This window comes from Pelophylax lessonae (genome assembly GCF_965119305.1).
Source record: "Pelophylax lessonae genome assembly, chromosome: 7".
Lineage (NCBI taxonomy): Eukaryota > Metazoa > Chordata > Amphibia > Anura > Ranidae > Pelophylax > Pelophylax lessonae.
In genome coordinates, this window is record NC_138774.1 from 142,394,989 (window position 1) to 142,413,555 (window position 18,567).

At 38.2% G+C, this 18,567-nt stretch overlaps 1 protein-coding gene across 1 annotated transcript in view; it reads left to right on the plus strand.

Annotated features, from left to right (window-relative positions):
• The window catches only part of MAMLD1 (mastermind like domain containing 1), a 278,328-nt gene that overhangs the window by 155,595 nt on the left and 104,166 nt on the right, over positions 1-18,567 (plus strand). The gene's annotated exons all lie outside the window — the stretch shown is intronic.

Here is an 18,567-nt window from a genome sequence, read left to right on the forward strand (position 1 = left end):
CCTGCACCCAAACTGAAAAAGATCTGGGAGGTATGGCAACTTATTGTGGGAAATTTCCAGCGGACCTACGTGCCAGAAAGGGACATCAGCGTGGATGAGAGTTTGATGGCCTACAAGGGTCGACTAAGTTGGATTCAGTACATCGCATCAAAAAGAGCGCGGTTTGGCATCAAAACATATATGCTCTGCGAGTCATCCACGGGGTACATATGGAATTCCATAATTTACACCGGCAAAGGCACTAAATTCAACCCTAGGTACAGCGACTATGGGATTGCCACATCATCCGTCCTGACACTTCTTGACCCCTTGCTGAACCAGGGATATTGTTTGACGACGGACAACTTCTATACCTCCCCGGAACTATATGATACTTTGCTACAAAATAGAACCGACGCATATGGTACCGTTCGGCCTAACCGTCGAGACATGCCATCTTTTTTTGCCAAAAAAAAACTAAAAACCGGAGAGATGGTTGCCTGGCAGAAGGGAAAGATGATGGCAATGAGATGGAGAGACAAGAAGGATGTGTGTCTTCTGAGCACTGTTCACACTACCTCCACTGCCACGGTCCATACAAAACGTGGGACTGATGTGCTGAAACCACAGGTCGTAATTGACTATAACAAAACAATGGGAGGTGTGGACAGAGCCGATCAGGCCATGACCTTCTATCCCGCTGTACGAAAACAGCAAAAAAAATACTATAAAAAAATATTTAGACACCTTCTGGAACAATGTCTATGGAACGCTTACATCCTGCACAAAGCCAACAGTGAAAACCCTCTTGCTCATTCCGAGTTTGTCTGGAAGGTGGCTGAGCAGATTTTTGCAAAGTACCAGACACCATCAGGAGTTGAAAATAGACCTGGACGTCGCGCTGTTGACGTGGTCAACCCACAGCGTCTGACCGGCCGTCACTTTGCAGACTATATTCCGCCAACTGCAAAAAAGGCAGCACCAACCAGGATGTGTGTTGTTTGCTGCTCGAAACGCGATAGAAATGGAAAGAAAGTCCGAAAGGAAACTAGGTTCCATTGTCCAGACTGTGACGTTGGACTTTGTGTAGTTCCTTGTTTCAAGATTTATCACACGCAGCATTTGTATTGAATTTTCTTTCTTTGACAAATTTCCTTATTTACTGCATTATTGAATAAAATTACATTATTTATGAGATTATAATTCATGATTTTGTGTTTCAAAATTTATCACATCTGGGATGTCTACTAGAGTCTTGCTTTGCTCAGGTTTAAGTCAGTAATTACTAAGAATTGTAGGCCTATAATACATAACACCAAATTTCCATGAAAATAATTGTACCGCTTTTGGTATGAACTTCCAGACATAATCATACCGCCAGGGAGGTTAAGAAGTCCTTGTAGGATTTCATTCTGAATACAATTACAAATGTACACTAAATTCCCTAAAACCCTTTACAGCATTGGGGGTTGAATAATTTTGAACACAACTGTAATATATATATATATATATATATATATATATATATATATATATATACACACAATATGACTGGATAAAACTGCAAATGCCTATTTTAAAGTTACACTGCTTTATCCATGGAACATTACCAAATGAGTTACTGATACATTTATCATGCAACTATATTTTGAAAACATGTTCTGTACATTTCCCACTAAACTATTAAAAAAAGTAAAAGTTTTTTTTCCAGTTCTCCTTGCATAGTTAGTAAATGTATTCACTTTTTGTGAAGGGCATTTTTAGTGGTTTTATACTGATTATAATTTCTTTCCTTATTACAATCAGGCCCAAAAAAATATATATATAGATATAGATATATATATATATTTTTTTTTTCTTGCATCTCTTATTTTAACCAGCAGGAAGAGCTCTCTGCATTTTTCGCTTGTTATTCTGTCTGTCTATAGCGTCTGTTGATAATAGCCTGTTGCTCAACAAATTCAGTAACTCAACTGGAAATTCACACAAAGAAATTAGTGAATCAGAGCAGCTTTTTTTTTTTGTCAAAAAAGAGATGCATACCACATTTTCATGGAACATTGACCATTATTACATCTTCACAAAAAAGGGCACTTTTTATTGACCTCTGCTTATTCCAAAGCTTCACATCTAACCCTTCAGGGATGAATATGCTGTAGTTCCTTGAAAGTTTGGAGTGCTTTAATTTTTTTTATGGGTTTGAACTTGTGAAAGAGCACAAATTAGATGAAAAATTGGTGTACTTCTCTTTTTAGAAGAGATAGATTTATGCAGGCCTAAAAATCAGGTTGTCCCAGCAAAAATCCAGGTCCTTTAACATATGGCTTAGGCCTCATGCACACTGGGCATTAAAAACGCCACTTTTTGGAGTGTTTGACTTTTTTCTGTCTCTGAATGTAGCACATTGTTAACCTATGTGTCCATGCACATATTTGCAGGCATTAAGAGGCATCACAGAGGCAATAAAAAAACCCACTACCAGAAAATTCAGAAGCAGCAGCATTTTGACAGAAAAAATGCTTGGAGTATTTCAGCCCGTGTAAGCGTGTCTAAATGTGTGTTAACGCTAAGCGCATTTAGTGTTTGTACGTTAATTTATTTCTATGGCCAGAATTAAATTAATATTCTGGAAAATTAAATGAATTAACACCCAAGCGCTTGATGCTTCTAAACATGTCTAAATGCATTTAAACACATTTTTGATGCTGCTTTTTCCTGCCAGGAGAAAGGTGTTTATGAGAGTTGGACAAACACCCAGTGTGCACGAGACCTTGTATTCCTTATGTTAAAGTGGTTGTAAACCATCACTTTGTAAAACAACCCCTTCAGTTCTAAATAGAAATGAAAGATATGAAAAAAAAAACATTATAAATACCTTGTTTCACCTTTTTAATAAGTGATCACATTCCCTCTGTTCTCAGCTGCATAAGAGCTGGGGGGAGGAGAAGCAGCAGTACACTGAGCTTGCCAGTGAAAAGCTGTGCAAAGAGGGTGTGTCAGAACAAGTCTGATCATTGGAGGAAAGCAGGCAGCACCTTTTGAGAACTGACAATGATGTGTTCTCCTGCTTAGTGTGGTCAGTTTTTAATAGGAAAGCAGAGGGACTGGCAGGAACACCAGTGATTTCACACAAAGGAAGCAATACAAAGAGAACAGGAGACTTTCTCATACAAGTACATGGTACAGCAGGCACATATCAGGAATATGAAATGTTGGGGTAACACACTTTAACCACTTGCCGATGGCGGTGGCGCTATAGCTGAATGACGGCTACTGCGCGGCTGGCTAGTTCTGTGATTATGACCGCCGTGTGCCCACTGTTAGGTGCCGGCGGCGTGCTCTGTGATCGCAGTGTCCTCCGAAACACTGCTGATCACTGATTAAGGTAAAGAGCCAATCAGTGGCTCTTTACCACATTATCAGCTGTGTCCAATCACAGCTGATCATGGATGTAAACAGAAGTTGGTTATTGGCACTCCTTTCCTCGTGCTGACAGAGCGTGGGGAAAAGAGAGATGATAACGGGTTCATGTCCTGATTATCAGTGCAGTCCCAACATTGCCCACAAGTGCTGCCAATCTTTGCCTACCAGTGCTGCCAATCTGTGCCCACCAGTTCTGCCAATCAGTGCCTCCTCATCAGTGTCACCTACTAGTGCCACCTATCAGTGCCCATCATGGCTGCCTCTCAGGGCAGCCTCATCAGTGCCACCTCATCAGTGCCCATCAGTGCAGCCTATCAGTGCCCATCAGTGAAGCTTAATCACGCACATCAACACATCAGTGAAGGAGAAAAATTTACCTGTTTGCAAAATTTTAGAACAAACTATGAAAAAGTGTTTTTTTTTTTTTGCTTTTATTTCAACATTTTGGGTCTTTATTTGTTTATTTAGCAAATAATAAAAAAAAAACCCTGTGGTGATTAAATCCCACTAAAAGAAAGCTCTATTTGTTTAAAAAAAATGATAAAAATGTCATATGGGTACAGTGTTGCATGACCGCGCTATTTTTATTCAAAGTGCAACAGCGCTGAAAGCAGAAACTTTTGTGAGTTAATACATTGCCCCATTCCGTGATAAGATAAAATGCACAGAATGAGCTAATAGTCGGCTTTCACTGAGTATGGTACATATTTTGTTTTCTCAAAGAACCAGTAACTCTTAGATCCTTCAAAATTTGTGAAAATATTTTGTGCACGGTTTATACAATCCTCATGTCCCTAATTTTATTAAAGTATTACTGTATTCCACCAAGAATTCTAAGGACGTTTAGTTTCCTATTTTTCCAAATGGACCTGCAAGCCTTCGCGCTACACTATAAAAAACAATCTGGGTACTTACCCGCTGCCATTTATCCTATTTTTTTTATTTATATTTATGGGTATATGCAGTACAGAGATTGCATAAATCAACATGCATATTCAGGAGAATCTTCAATTTGTAATTCATTTCGAAAATATCTGATGTGGCTGAGTTACCTTTAATGGCCCACTTCACAGTCATCTACGAATCAGTTTCATCGTTCCTAAAAATTCCAATCTCGTTTTTTTTACCTAAATAATTTATACAACTTAAATAATTTGCCACTTGAAGTACTTTAATGATGGAAAATTGTGTCTGCATCAATAAGTGTATCAGACTCTAGCAACTGCTGGTTGTCTCTTGGGAGATAACCCCTACAAGACCTGATTATTGCAAGTAATTATTAAATAGGTCATAATGTGTGTTCATAATATACTGCACATGACCACACCTAGACTATATTACCATGCTTGTAACATTTTTGACTGTGGTTATAGCTTAATATAAAGTTTTAGACCTCATCTCCATAATCATTAAACAAGAAATAGGATACCAAATGCTGCCATGCCTGATCAATACCCATTAGTGTATTGTATCGGGGAAAATAAAAACTTGATGGTACAACAACTACATCTGCATAGGTATGCAGTTAATATGCACCCATTCAGTTGTTCTCCAAGACGTTTGATAGGTAAGCTTTGAACAAGTTTTCTAATATATGTGTATGATAAAGACTTCCAGCTTGGAGCCTGGGTTGGGAAGCTGTGTTTAGGTGAATAGCTATTTTAAATATTTCATAGCATATTTATTTATCATTTATCATTATTTATATTTAGATTGTAAGCTCTTCTGAGCCCTCTAAATCCTCTTGTATTTTATTGTATTGTATATGTACTGTCTCCCTCTAATATTGTAAAGCGCTGCGTAAATTGCTGGCGCTATAGAAATCCTTAATAATAATACCAAAAATGATCGCTGAATGATCGCTGAATAATAATAATATTAATAATAATAATACCCAAAATGATCGCTGAATGATGCAAACAGAAAAAAAATGAATAGACATTTCTTCTTTGGTTATCTAACCAAATCGGTTAAATATTTATGAAACAATCACACTCTGGACGTTACTGTCACACAGCCATTAACAAGCTCCCAGTAATCTTTAACATTCATAGCACATTGGGCAATGCATTTAATGTAGAAGCTTGCTGCCCTCCAATATGTAAATAAGTGTCCAAAATAGAATTGCTATTAATTAATTGCATTCCATATTAACAATCTATGCATGTGATCTTAGCCTGCTGAAGATCTGGTTTATATGCTAATTATTCGTGTCATTTGATCGGCTGATCAATGCCAAAGCACTGCTATGCAGTCTCATGAATAGAAAAACCTACAGTATTTCCAGTAACAACTGCAAGTAAGTCCTAGGATATTAGAATTTTTAGAATCAATCCCTTCCCTACAAAGGCCTAATACGGAAAGATTGCATGACTTTTTCATTGGAGGTAGGCAAATTGTTTCTTCTTACTAACAATTCAATTTCTACTTATCACCTTGAACCAATCTAATTGAATTCAAATGTTTACAATTAACAATATGAAAAACATTGCTTGCAGTATATGCCGTGTCATTTGTTAGTTGTTATAATCCAGTACTTGCCTGGTAAGTATGGTTATTTTGAGATTAACTCCACTTTCGTGTTAAAAAAACTTTGCAAATAAAAAAATATATATAGTGTATACAATCACGACTCAAGTCAGTTTGTAATTGAATGTTTTTAAAAATGACCTTTCTTTTTTAATCTGTAGCACTGGAATTTGTAAAATGCAATGCAATATGGCTACCTGGAGGTGTTCTGTACACAGACAGTAAGGAACACCCCCTGAAAATGTAATTTTCTGCTTTCCCAGAAGTCTGCACTTAGATACAAGTCAGATTTTTGGCATCCTCTGCAACAAAAATGTTGTTTTTGGTGAGATACTCACAATGGAAAATCATGTTGAAAGGGATGCAGACCCTACCACTTTCCTTATTTGTGCCCTGCAGGTGCAGCAGCTAAATGATAATTACAAAACCACTCCCATACAGATTCACTCAGTACATGAACACAGACAATGTACATAGATCACCCAAAGGGGAATGGGTTTTTTTTCTCAACAAAAGAGGAGTTACTCTTTAATCTTTTCTTTGAGTAAGGAAGAGTTAGAACCTCTGTTAGGTTTTTATTGCTGTCTGTGTCCCAGTTAGGGAGATTTAATTTCTTCTCCTAATGACCACCTGCCACCAGGACAGGAAGGACCCAAAGTGAAGCAATCAAGCACAGTGCTATACATGGCTAAAATTGTGTTTCATTAAACTGCAGAAATAAAAAATTTAAAAAATTGCTTTTTATATAACTCTTCAAATCAAATGGGAAGTACATTGTCCTCTGGTTCTCTTGGTCCCTCTTGCTTCATTTTTGTATATCACTTTTTTTATTTTGCATAGAGTAGGTGGTGGTAATTTGGGAGATTTGCCACGTTCTACTTTCTTCTTAACCATATTATGAAGAAAAAAAGAACTACAAGTACACTGAGCTGTTGTGTTCTGACATGGGGGACAAGCAGCAGAGAGCACTGATGGGGAACCACTTGGCTTGAAACCACTTTCAAGCATGCACATCCGACAGAAGCCAGCCAAACGGCTGGCTTCTTTTTTGGACCAACTGCCATATACATGGGCCGAATGTTGGCCGGTTTTTATTGAAGTGGCCAATGTCGCCAGATATTCGGCTCTAGACCACAGACATGCCATAAGACTGCGATTGCTCTTTATTCGACTAAGTCAAATAGGGGGAGATTTACTAATACTTGTCCATGCAGAATCTGGTACAGCTGTGCAACTAATCGGTAACAAATCTAGAAGCTGATTAGTACCTAATTAGCTTCTAGATGTTATAGTCAAAATTTAATTGAACAAGCAGAATTTAGAAGCTGATTGGCTACCATGTACCGCTGAACCAGATTCTGATAGATAGATAGATAGATAGATAGATAGATAGATAGATAGATAGATAGATAGATAGATAGATAGATAGATAGATAGATAGATAGATAGATAGATAGATAGATAGATAGATAGATAGATAGATAGATAGATAGATAGATAGATAGATAGGCAGGTAGGTTAATGACATTCGTTTAGGTGGGAAATAAAGATGTATATATAGTAGACAGATAGAATGAATTTGCCATTCTTATGGTAAAATGTTATGTTGGATAGTATAGATATTTGCTTGTGCTTAGTTTATATGTTGATATTAAAATGATCATTTTGTTTTATTGCTCAGTACTAAAAGACCTTCAGGGTAAATTTGAGCCATGTAGGGATCCAACCTTGAAATGATCTTGAGTTCCTTTAAATGTGATACAGTATATGTTTATTCTGCCATATGCAGAGCTGTTATATTTTCATACCCTGCTGTTAGAAAAGAAGGCTTACCAAGATTAATGCTCTCTGCTGATATTAGCCACAAACAAAGGTCAGAAACTCGGCATGTTTCTGGAATAAATCAGGGAAAATAAAACGCCTCTCCTTAACACACTAGAAGAACAGTCGGTTCAAAGGAGGGCACATTAAATCATCAGGCACGCAGCAATTAATGCACTAAACACAATGTGCAGAATGCTCTGCATCTTGTCATCTAATAGAGATCTTTCAAAACAAAGTGCAGTCAGAAACATCTTTGCATAGAGCTATTGGTGATTTCAAGGATAAAAGAAAACCCAACTAACTGAGTATTGTCATGCAATGTACTAGATCAAATGTGTTTAAAGGTGCTCATTTATCCAGGGCATGGTATAGCTAGTAGAAGTTAACATGTTCATCTGAATTTGTTCTGCAGTGTTAAGGACATTTTGCTGCTTATTCAAGCAGTTTTTTCAGTTCTAACTGCTTGGAAGTTGAAGTTGAAGCTGCTTGGATACGCAGTGAAACACCTTCGACATTACAGAACAAATTGCATGTGACTAACTGCTACTAGCTAAATCAAATGTTGCAATGTAGGTTAAATAAATAAACTTCTCCAGTGTGATCCAGGCAGTAGGAGAACAAGTTGGATGGGTGAACTTTGCCTGAAACAAATTATTCATATTTATGTCTAAATGGCTAAATTCATCTTGGAAGTTGTTAAGGTTGATGAGGTCACAAGGCCCATTTCATTTTTTTATTCTGTGTGCCCTCTAATTGCAATTGGTTGACACTGTAGTAGTGGTATGTATTGACAACCCAGAACTTCAGTATGGTGGCCAGAGAATGAACTAATTTGTTGACTAAAAAGTACACTTTTGCACTCTTTTGTCCAATGCTATTCAAAAAGGATTGGACCAAATTACCAAATTTATCTTTACCTGGTCATCGCCCTAAGATTTATATAGGAAATTACAAGTCTTTCCTCGACATCCTGGAGAATACTTCTCCTAAGTGTTATGCAATTCTGGTGAGGCTGTCTGGTTCCATTTAATTATATCCAAGTTAACCATAGCATGTTCAACAGTTGGTCCCAGGAGCCATTTATAAAGGATTATTATTATTATTTTTATTATACAGGATTTATATAGCACCAGCAGTTTACGCAGCACTCTACAATGTTAGAGGGAGACAATACAGTTACAATACAATAAAATACAAGAGGATTAAGAGGGCCCTGCTCAGAAGAGCTTACAATCTAATGGGGTGGGGCAGGTGTTACAAGAGGTTGTAACAGTAGGAAATGAGCTGATGGAAGATTAGTTGGCGGTGTGGATGAGTTTTCAGGGATCGCCTGAAAGCAGCTGGAGTAGGAGATAGCCGTACAGATTGAGGTAGAGCATTCCAGAGGATGGGAGAGGCCCTGGAGAAATCCTGGAGACGAACATGAGAGGAGGAGACAAGGCAGCTTGAGAGTAGGAGGTCTTGAGAGGAGCGGAGAGGACGGTTTGGGTGATATTTGAATATCCAAACCACTTCAGTTGTCTCATCTCAGTTTCTTCAGTTGCTACCAAGCACATCTTAAATCACTAATAAAAATGAGGGCAGTAATGCTACAGAGACCTCTCGTTTCTACTGGTTTTACTATTTTGGTCATTGTGTGCCTATCCACAGAGTCAGACTGTCAAAGTTTGGTCTTCACATAGCATCCAGCTGAGGTGCAAACGGAAACCCCTGAAAACAAGTACAAGACAACAACATGATCCCTTAATTCCACACGGTGATATTATCAAAATGCATTACACATACAATAACTAAACTATTCAGTGTTTCTTTTCATATTATTAAAGTGTTTGTTAGCTATTGTATTAAAATAATAAAGTAAGCATTTATGTATTTTTGTTTTTCCGATGTATTTTTTGCCTGCTATTTTCAGGAGTTTAAAAGAAATCATACTAATCACTACTAAGAATGACTCTTTTTGCTAATTAATTGCATATTAAACCCCACTGTTCCTTCTTTTACAATGCTTTTATCAAGGCCGCAGTGTGTTACCCGCACAATGTTCTCAAACAAAGGCTCTGTTATGAATAAGTTATAACGATGCCTGGGTGTTTCCTATGAAATTATTCCCTCTTGTTGTGTTTTGTTTCAGGCTGTTCCTTTTTTAGATGCCACTGCATGAGTTCATGGTTTTATTTAGTAAAGAGCAAATAAACTAGGCTTTGTTTTCTATATTGGTATTTTAAAACCCCCTGAAGCAGTGAAGCTTCTGTCATGTGCTCTGGAGTGTCACCACCAGAGTGATTTGTAAAGTCACGGGTTGATAGCTAATAGCTTCTCATTCTTATCATTTATCTGACTAATGGAAGAAGTTGGCTGTTATACGTTTATGGAGTCAGAGTGGGATTTGTAATTTTTTAGCCTTATACTTTTCCTATGTTTGTGTAATGATATAATTTATCAAACATTAGAGTTGTAAAAATATAGCTATACCAACCAAATGTTGTCAAACAAATGTCACAAAAAATAGAAGGGAGAGAATTTAAAAAAGTGTAGTGAGAGCTAGGAGGGTTTTAGAAGTACAGGCGGTCCCCGGGTTACAAACATCCGACTTACAAATGACTCCTACTTACAAACATAGAGAGACAACAGGAAGTGAGATGAAATCTACCCCTAGGAAGGGAAATTCACTCCTGTAAGAGCCGGTTCACACTGAGGTGATCCGACTTCGAGGGGCGACCTGTGAAGTTGCGGTGCACAGCGTGCACCACGACTTCGGCGCGACTTGCAGGGACTTCACATAATGGAAGTCAATGCAAGTCGCTCCCAGGTCGCCCCAAAGTACAGGACCCTTTTTCTAAGTCGGAGCGACTTGTGTCGCTCCTATTAGAACGGGTCCTGTGCTAATTAATGGCAAGCGACCGAGCGCGACTTGTCAGGCTGACAAGTCGCCTGACAAGTTGCGCTAGTCTGAATGGGGTCTAAGAGTTCTCATGGGAAAAAGGTGTCTCCACTGAAGCTTTATCACCAATCCTTGTTTCCACAACAACCCAACATTTTCAAAATCCGATTGTCATGGGGACAGAAAGTGAGGTGATATCTTCTGAACAGGTACATAGACAGCAAAACAAATGTTACAGGGGTGTTAACCCTTCCTTATGCTATCCATATTTTTTGGCTGGAGCTACACTTAAAAATTGTACCTGTTCCAACTTACAAACAAATTCAACTTAAGAACAAACCTACAGACCCTATCTTGTTTGTAACCCGGGGACCGCCTGTATATCTAAATGGAAATCTAGCCGTATTTTCTGTATTTTTCATGCATGTCATGGTTATAGAGTTATTTGTTTGCAGTATCACTAAGGTGTATAGGGATTCCAATATTTGAGAACTGTGAAAGAGACTGTATTTGGAACAGATCATTGCACTGCCATAGCCAGCATGGCTATGTTTATTTAGCAAAGAAGGGCCATATATAGACTAATTCAGGCACGATTTGAGCATCTCCTGTGAAAGCTGGACATTTATCGGTGCTTTTGGGGTTTTACTAAAAAAAAAAGCAATGTTGCTTATTGAAATTGTTATCCCACACAGACTTTTTCGGAATTGTTTGAACTTTGCACAAATCCTGTTTTACTTCTTAGGAAGAAAGGCTAGAATTTAAAATAATTGCATGTATTTTAGTACTGTATCTCAGTGAGAACCCAGATTGTGGCCATTCTAAAGCCAGGTACACCTTACTAGTTTTTTTTTCAACAAATAACCACTAGACCTTAACACTGCCCAAAAATCGTGGTTGTTAGAACACTTTTTTTTCCAATAACGGTAGCCCATCAGAGACCCATAATCCATGCAAGCTGCAAGATCTGAATATGTAAACATGCATGAATTTTAACTTCCAAAAAGAACATTCATAGATTACGGAATCCTATATACAAAGCATATGAACAGGTCTAGTAATATAAACTAATCCAAAACAAAATAGTTCAGAAAGGCTTTTTTATAAGTGAACACTTTTTTTTAAATCCAGTCGTTTTTCATTGTAAACACAATTTGCCATTGGCAAATCCTGCTTTCTTGCAATAAGTAATTTGCGTCATACACAGTGCTTTAATGCAGGTAAAAAAAACATCATACAAAACAGCCCACCACAAAATGCTCCCCATTAATGTCAACTTTTTTCTCTGTCTCCTGAATTGTAGCATATGAAACATGTTATATAGGAGGTGATAAGCCATGTAATACGGAAAACAGACGTCTGCTGAGAATAGACAAAGGATAACTACAGGGGGGCTATTAAAATGGATGAGTACTTCATCGCTCCTAGGAATTGCTGGCTCAGTGACATAGAAAAGGGGCTTAGGTATCACCAAGGCTATCCTGAAAATCTTCTGCCGTAGGCATATAGCATGTATATTTACCAAGAAATTGCTAGCTCTGCAGGGCTTATGCATACAAAGGTACATTTTGTACAGCATGACTACTTACAATACGCTATTGAGATTTACAGAGCCTCAGGGAGTAGTGTGATCAACTTGGAAACGAAATGTAAAGATAACATGACTTATTATTTGGTAGCAGTGCATAGATATGTGTGCGGTCTGGCAGTTCCTTGGAGAATAAATTGTGCTTTGCTGTGTTTTATTTTCTAAGTTGTTCCCTGATTCATTATGATTTCAATAGTGTATATGCCAGTCCTGAACAACAGGTGGTTCCTAAACCCTTTAGACCATCTTTTCAGTGATTCAGAATCACAGCCTGTATCAATCTGCCACTGGTGGGTAACATTTAGTACCAGTTACCAGAATGATATGATCACTCTTTTTTTACAGAATTTTTTCAGGCCATGGGAATCCTACAGACTTGCTAAAAATCATTACTTGATGCTTTCAAAATGAGTACTTCAGTTATTTTTTTTTACAAGAAACCTCTTTCTTCTTTTACTACTGTATCTCAGTGAGATAACACATATAGTGGCCATTCTAAAGCCAGGTACACCCTACTATTTTTTTTTTTCAACAAATAGCCACTGGACCCTAACACTGCACATTATTACTCCCAGTATTAGACTAGGTCACAGTTCTTGCTTCTGGCCTTTAGTGTCCTAAAGATGTAGGCATTGCCTCAAAGGGTCTACTATTCTTAAACTGGCAGCACCATGGTTTCACAGAAACAATGCCTGTTGGCCAGTGTAGATTACCAAAAGAGTCAGTATCGATAGTCATGTGACAGTAGATTGAGGTAAGTATTTATGGTGTTAGAAACTTTTTTTAACCACTTTAAGATCGGAAGGATTTGCCCCCTTAATGACCAGGCCCTATTTTGCGATTTGGCACTGCGTTATTTTAATGGAAAATTGCGCAATTGTGCGACGCTATACCCAAATAAAATTCATGTCCTTTTTTCCCACAAATAGAGCTTTCTTTTGGTGGTATTTGATCACCTGTGCGATTTTTATTTTTTGTGCTATAAACAAAAAAAGAGCGACAATTTTGAAAAAAAAAATATATATTTTTCACATTCTGCTATATGACATTCTCATAACAAAAAAATTTGAAATCCACATTTTTTACATTTCAGGCCAATTTGTTTTCTGCTACATATTTTTGGTAAAAAAAAATCGCAATAAGCGTATTTTGATTGGTTTGCACAAAAGAGATCTGCGATTTTTTGCGGGACTGGGACATTGCAGCGGACAGATCGGACCTTTAACTGACATTTTGGGGGTACCAGTGACATTACTACAGTAATCAGTGCTAAAAATATGCACTGTTACTGTAATAATGACACTGGCAGGGAAGGGGTTAACCCTATGGGTGATCAATGGGTTAAATGTGAGCCTAGGGGGTGATTCTAACTGTGAGGGGTGTGGCTTGTGAAATGACCATAGAGACATGTGATCCTATATAGAAGGATCACAGGAGCTCTGTGATCATTTCAGGGAGAAGAATGGTCAGCTGTGTTTACAACAGCCGACCATCCTTCTGACTCAGCAGGGACTGATCGCGGGTGTCAGGCGGCAATCGGAGCTGCCTGACCCGTGCATCGGCTTCCCCGGTGCCGAGCTTGCCCCCTAGCTTCCCGCACGCGACCGACGTAGACCCACGTTGGTTTGCGCAGGAGAGCCACCCTGCGGCAGTAAATAGGCGGCGGGTCGTCGGAAAGTAGTTAATGAGATTGTCTAGGAGCACATGCTTTTTTTTTCCTTTACCCAAGATTCAGCTTTAAACCAATTAAAATCAAATACTATAATATAATATAATGTTTCCTATTTATTGTTGTCTGGTCCATATGCAAGTTATATTTCAATTAAACAAAATCACATTCCAATTTACACAGTGCCATTGGATAATGGCATTACCTGTCCGATCATGTACACCTTGTTGTTTAAACTGCTTTTGTCCTGCTTGAGTCTTGTTAACATCCCAGTGATTGGGTTTCTTTGTTTGTTGTGTTTCTTGTGGGCTATAAAGATTTTTCCTCATTATGTGAAGCAGTGGTGTTAATGATAGATTAATCAAGTTGACATCTAGGTCATAGCTATTAAACCAGTGGCTGCACACGCTATAATAACACTAATTCTGCATTGTGTTATGTTGCATTTCTGCCTAGAGAAAATATAAATATATATTTCTAGAAATTAAAACATAATGCAGAATTGTCAGTAATGCTGTAACAATTCACACACCACAAATTAATATTTTATATTAATATTTTTTATTGTACTTTAATTGAAAGAAGAATTCAAGAGCTGCGAGGTCTCAATGCTAATTGATAGTACAGTAAAGTCTGTTGCCGTTAGTAACACAATCAGATCCACCTGTCTTTCACAGGTAAAAAAAATAAAAATAAAGGCAGACATCTGATTGGTTGTTTCAGGCAACATCTCTACTTCCCTTATCCTTCAGTTTTCTTACAGACTTGGTCAAAACGTAGGGTGCTGAATGCATGGGAATGTTACAAACCAAACTTCACACAAGGCCAATGTTTATTGGTTGCTCTGGAGTTTTGCAGTAAGTACTGCTCTTTGAACTTGCACTACAATATTAAAGAAACCCAACAGTCACTGACAGTTTCCATAATTCCATTGTAGCCTAAGTGGCATACTGCATCTCATTACATGCAGGCAATAGGAGGTTTATTTATTGTCAAAATTTGCCGCAATAAATTATTTTTAGGCTGCTAAACTCCAGTTAACACTCCAATCAATCTAGTCATTTTCTCATTACATTATGAGCTGATCACATGGGTGAATTTACCCTGTTCATTAAATCACAGCCTAATAGGTGAGCAAAAAAATACAGTTAGCTGCTTCATTTTAGGTTTTACTATAGATCAGCCACATTTAATAAATAAATATACATGGGATAGACATGTTAGAGAATGTAAAGAATACATTATTATCAAAAACAAAATAAGACGTAGCTGGAATTCTTCTTGGAATAAAAAATAAAAATACTAAACTGCTTGTAGATGGGTTTTGTGCAAATTCATCAATAAGAAAAGCCTCAAGTTCTTTAAAGGATGAAGTAAGCAGAACATTCCATAAATGTTAACAGTGGTATCAAACCCAAAAGCAAACATGTATTATAATGAAGTTTACCAATTCTTAGATGTGATGGCTGCATTCGTTTTATTTTTAAGGCTTGCTTTTTTCTATTTTTAAACAAGCAAAAAATTGGGGGAGCAAACCCTGAACATGTATATCTAAAGCCTGTGCAGCTATGGACCAAGCAACATGTATATTAAAAAAGAATAGCGCAACCATGCAAAAGAAATGGCTATCAAATATGGAGACAATCCATAAATAAAAATGGGGGTTAGGTCCCACCATATGGCCATATCGTGCTCAAGCCCACCACTGCGTCAAAGTACCCCATTATCAGTGGGTCCTACACTATCCATAAAAAGGGGTGAATCCAGCCTCTCTTACCCTTGGTCTATTTTTATCTAGTGATCCAGCCAGAAAGTCTATTGTTTTTCTAAAGAACAAGCTCTCTTGAAGATGTATCAGTTAAAGTGATAAGACAAACCATTTCCCACTGGCGAGGGTACTTACAATGGTCAGTTTTTATTTATCCCAAAAGGAAATAAAACGGTTAGCTGTAACTGCTTATAAAATGTTAGCTGGAGTTTGACTTCAATTTATTTCTGTAATGAAATCTGTTAGTACACCTAACACTCCCCTGACAATGCTGCTGTCAAAAGGAGTTCCCGGGGGTCCTTCATCCAGAGTGTAGGCACCCTAATACAGGAGGTATGTTACTGGTCAGATCACCAGGGGAAAACACAAGGAAAAAAGCCCTTAAAAAGAAAATGAATGCAGCCATATATGACATGTATAGCTTTGGGTTTATTGCCATCCTATTTATGTTTAGGTGTGGTAATTGTAGAGGCTAATGGGGCAATCTAATTTTATCCTTATGCAGCTATGATTGACTGACAATGTTTACAGCATCCCTTACCTCTCTCTCCAACACAAACCTGCCAGAGAGTACAGAAATAGGGTGAAAGATGACTCATCAGACCAGATTACTTATCTTTGGACCAGGAATCCAGGTTCTGTGCTCCTTACACTAGCTAATGGGTCTTTATGTACTGACCCTGTAAACAAGCATTTCTTGAATCCTAGCCCAGGCCTAAATTGCAGTTATGTGATGCTTTTGATGATTTTTTTTGGAAATGGTCAATGAGGTGCTGCTCCAAGTCTATGGTAATTTTGAAGATTTGTGATATTAGCAGCTATACGTTAAAGTGTCCATCAGCTTCAACTCATAACTATGGTTTTTCTCAATTGATGCCATTCGTCTGTGTTTGCCATTTTCCATATTTTTTTTTTTATTTTTTTTTACTGTTTCTACTGATATTTTAAACAATTTAGCTTTTTTTTATAGACAGGCTTATCTGCAATTTGGCACTTATATTTGGACATCTTTTGAACCCTGTTAGTTGCTTCATGCTGGCTCAGTGTTGCATTGTATGGGTCTTGCCATATACAAGGCCAGAACAATCTTATCAGACTAGTAGACGCACATAGGCGGTGCATTTCAAACCTGCTAATGCATCTATGATGAGTGGAGGCAGGTCTGCACAGAGAACACCAACAAGAAGCACTGCAACTAGACCAAGTCAAGGCATAAGCAAAATAGGCATTTGATAAGAATGCAGTTTCCTCAGGGTTACATAGTTATTGCAGTTTCCTCAGGGTTATATAGTTATTGCAGTTTCCTCAGGGTTACATAGTTTGTCATGTCTATTACATACCTTTCGGTGAAGAGGAGCATGCTCTGCTGACTTTTCTTTTTTGAACCATTATAATGTTTCCATAGCTGCACAGCAGGTATCTGATGTTCTTTTTCCAAACTATTTTGGATACACTGGGGTTGATTTACTAAAACTGGAGCACTCAGAATCTGGTGCAACTGTGATTGTAAAGGAAAAATCTTTATTTAAAATAACAAAAAACAAACATGTCATACTTACCTGCTCTGTTTTGCACAGAGCAGCACCAATTCCCCTTTTTTTGGGTCCCCTGCTGGCGCTCTGGGCCCCTCCCCCTTGCCAAGTGCCCCCATAGCAAGCCACTTGGTGTGGGGGAACTTGTGCATGGTCACTCCCGAGCAAGCTCTCTGCGTCCGTACGACACAGAGAGCGTGGCTCAGCCCCGCCTTCCGCTCCCGCCTCACTGGCTGTGATTAACAGCAACGGGAGCCAATGGCTCCTGCTGCTACATCTCAGTCAATCAGGAGGGAGTGACTCGGGAGAATCTCAAGTCTCGTGCACATCACCGTATCGAGATCTGGCTTAGGTAAGTACTGGGGAGGGGGAGGGGGGGCCGAGGGGGAAGCTGCACACTGAAGGTTTTTTTATCCTCATGCATAGAATGCATGAAGGTAAAAAACCTTCAGCCTTTACAACCACGTTGACAATAAAAAATGGAAGCTGATTGGTTTCTATGCAGAGCTGCACCAGATTTTGCACTCTTCAGTTTTAGTAAATCTCCCTCATTGTGCTAGAGACTATACATAGGAAATAAGGATAGGCAGTGGATAGCAGAAATTGTGAAGTTCACAAAGCTAGCATATGGTGTAAATGACCTGTGTTATTCCATTTATAGTGCCAAAGATAAAAACTGCTTGTCAATAGCCTAAAAATAAAAATTCTGCAATGAGTTTTGTTCCTAACATAATTTCATATTCCCTTACCAAAATATATCAAAATACTACAGGTCATAAAGGCTTATCTGAAAGGGTAATGCACTAAGTAATGGTTATGTGAAGTGTGTACTAATCCAGTGTTTCTCAAGGCACCCTTTAAAATTATACACACTCTTGAGGCCCCCCATTCTAAAATGTAAAAAAAACTAAAGTAATAGTTTTACATTATGCAGCAGCATCTACACATTTAGGACACCCAACATTAGAGGTGATTTATTATGACAAAGCAATATACCTCTAAAACCTGGTAATGACTAGTATTCCAGCTTTTCTCTTCTTCCTCAGTTTCTCTCCCTCATTCAGCTAACTTGACCCCAGTGCTGACAAAGAGGGTCAAGGGAGAGGCAAACAAGGATGTTGTCCTTATCTACCTATGATGTCATTGGTTGTTAGGACACCAGCAGCTGGCCCCAAGTTTGCAGAACCCCTGAAGAATCCAGCACCTTGGTTGTTAAAAAGGCTGTACTAATCTATGGCAGCTAATCCAGTTTCATCTCTGAGCAATATATGATGATTGTTAACTGGTTAATCATTAGTAACCACAATTTTCATGTCGCTTTGCATCTAATATTCTAGATTGTTTGTTTCGTTTTGGTAGACAAGACAGCAGGCC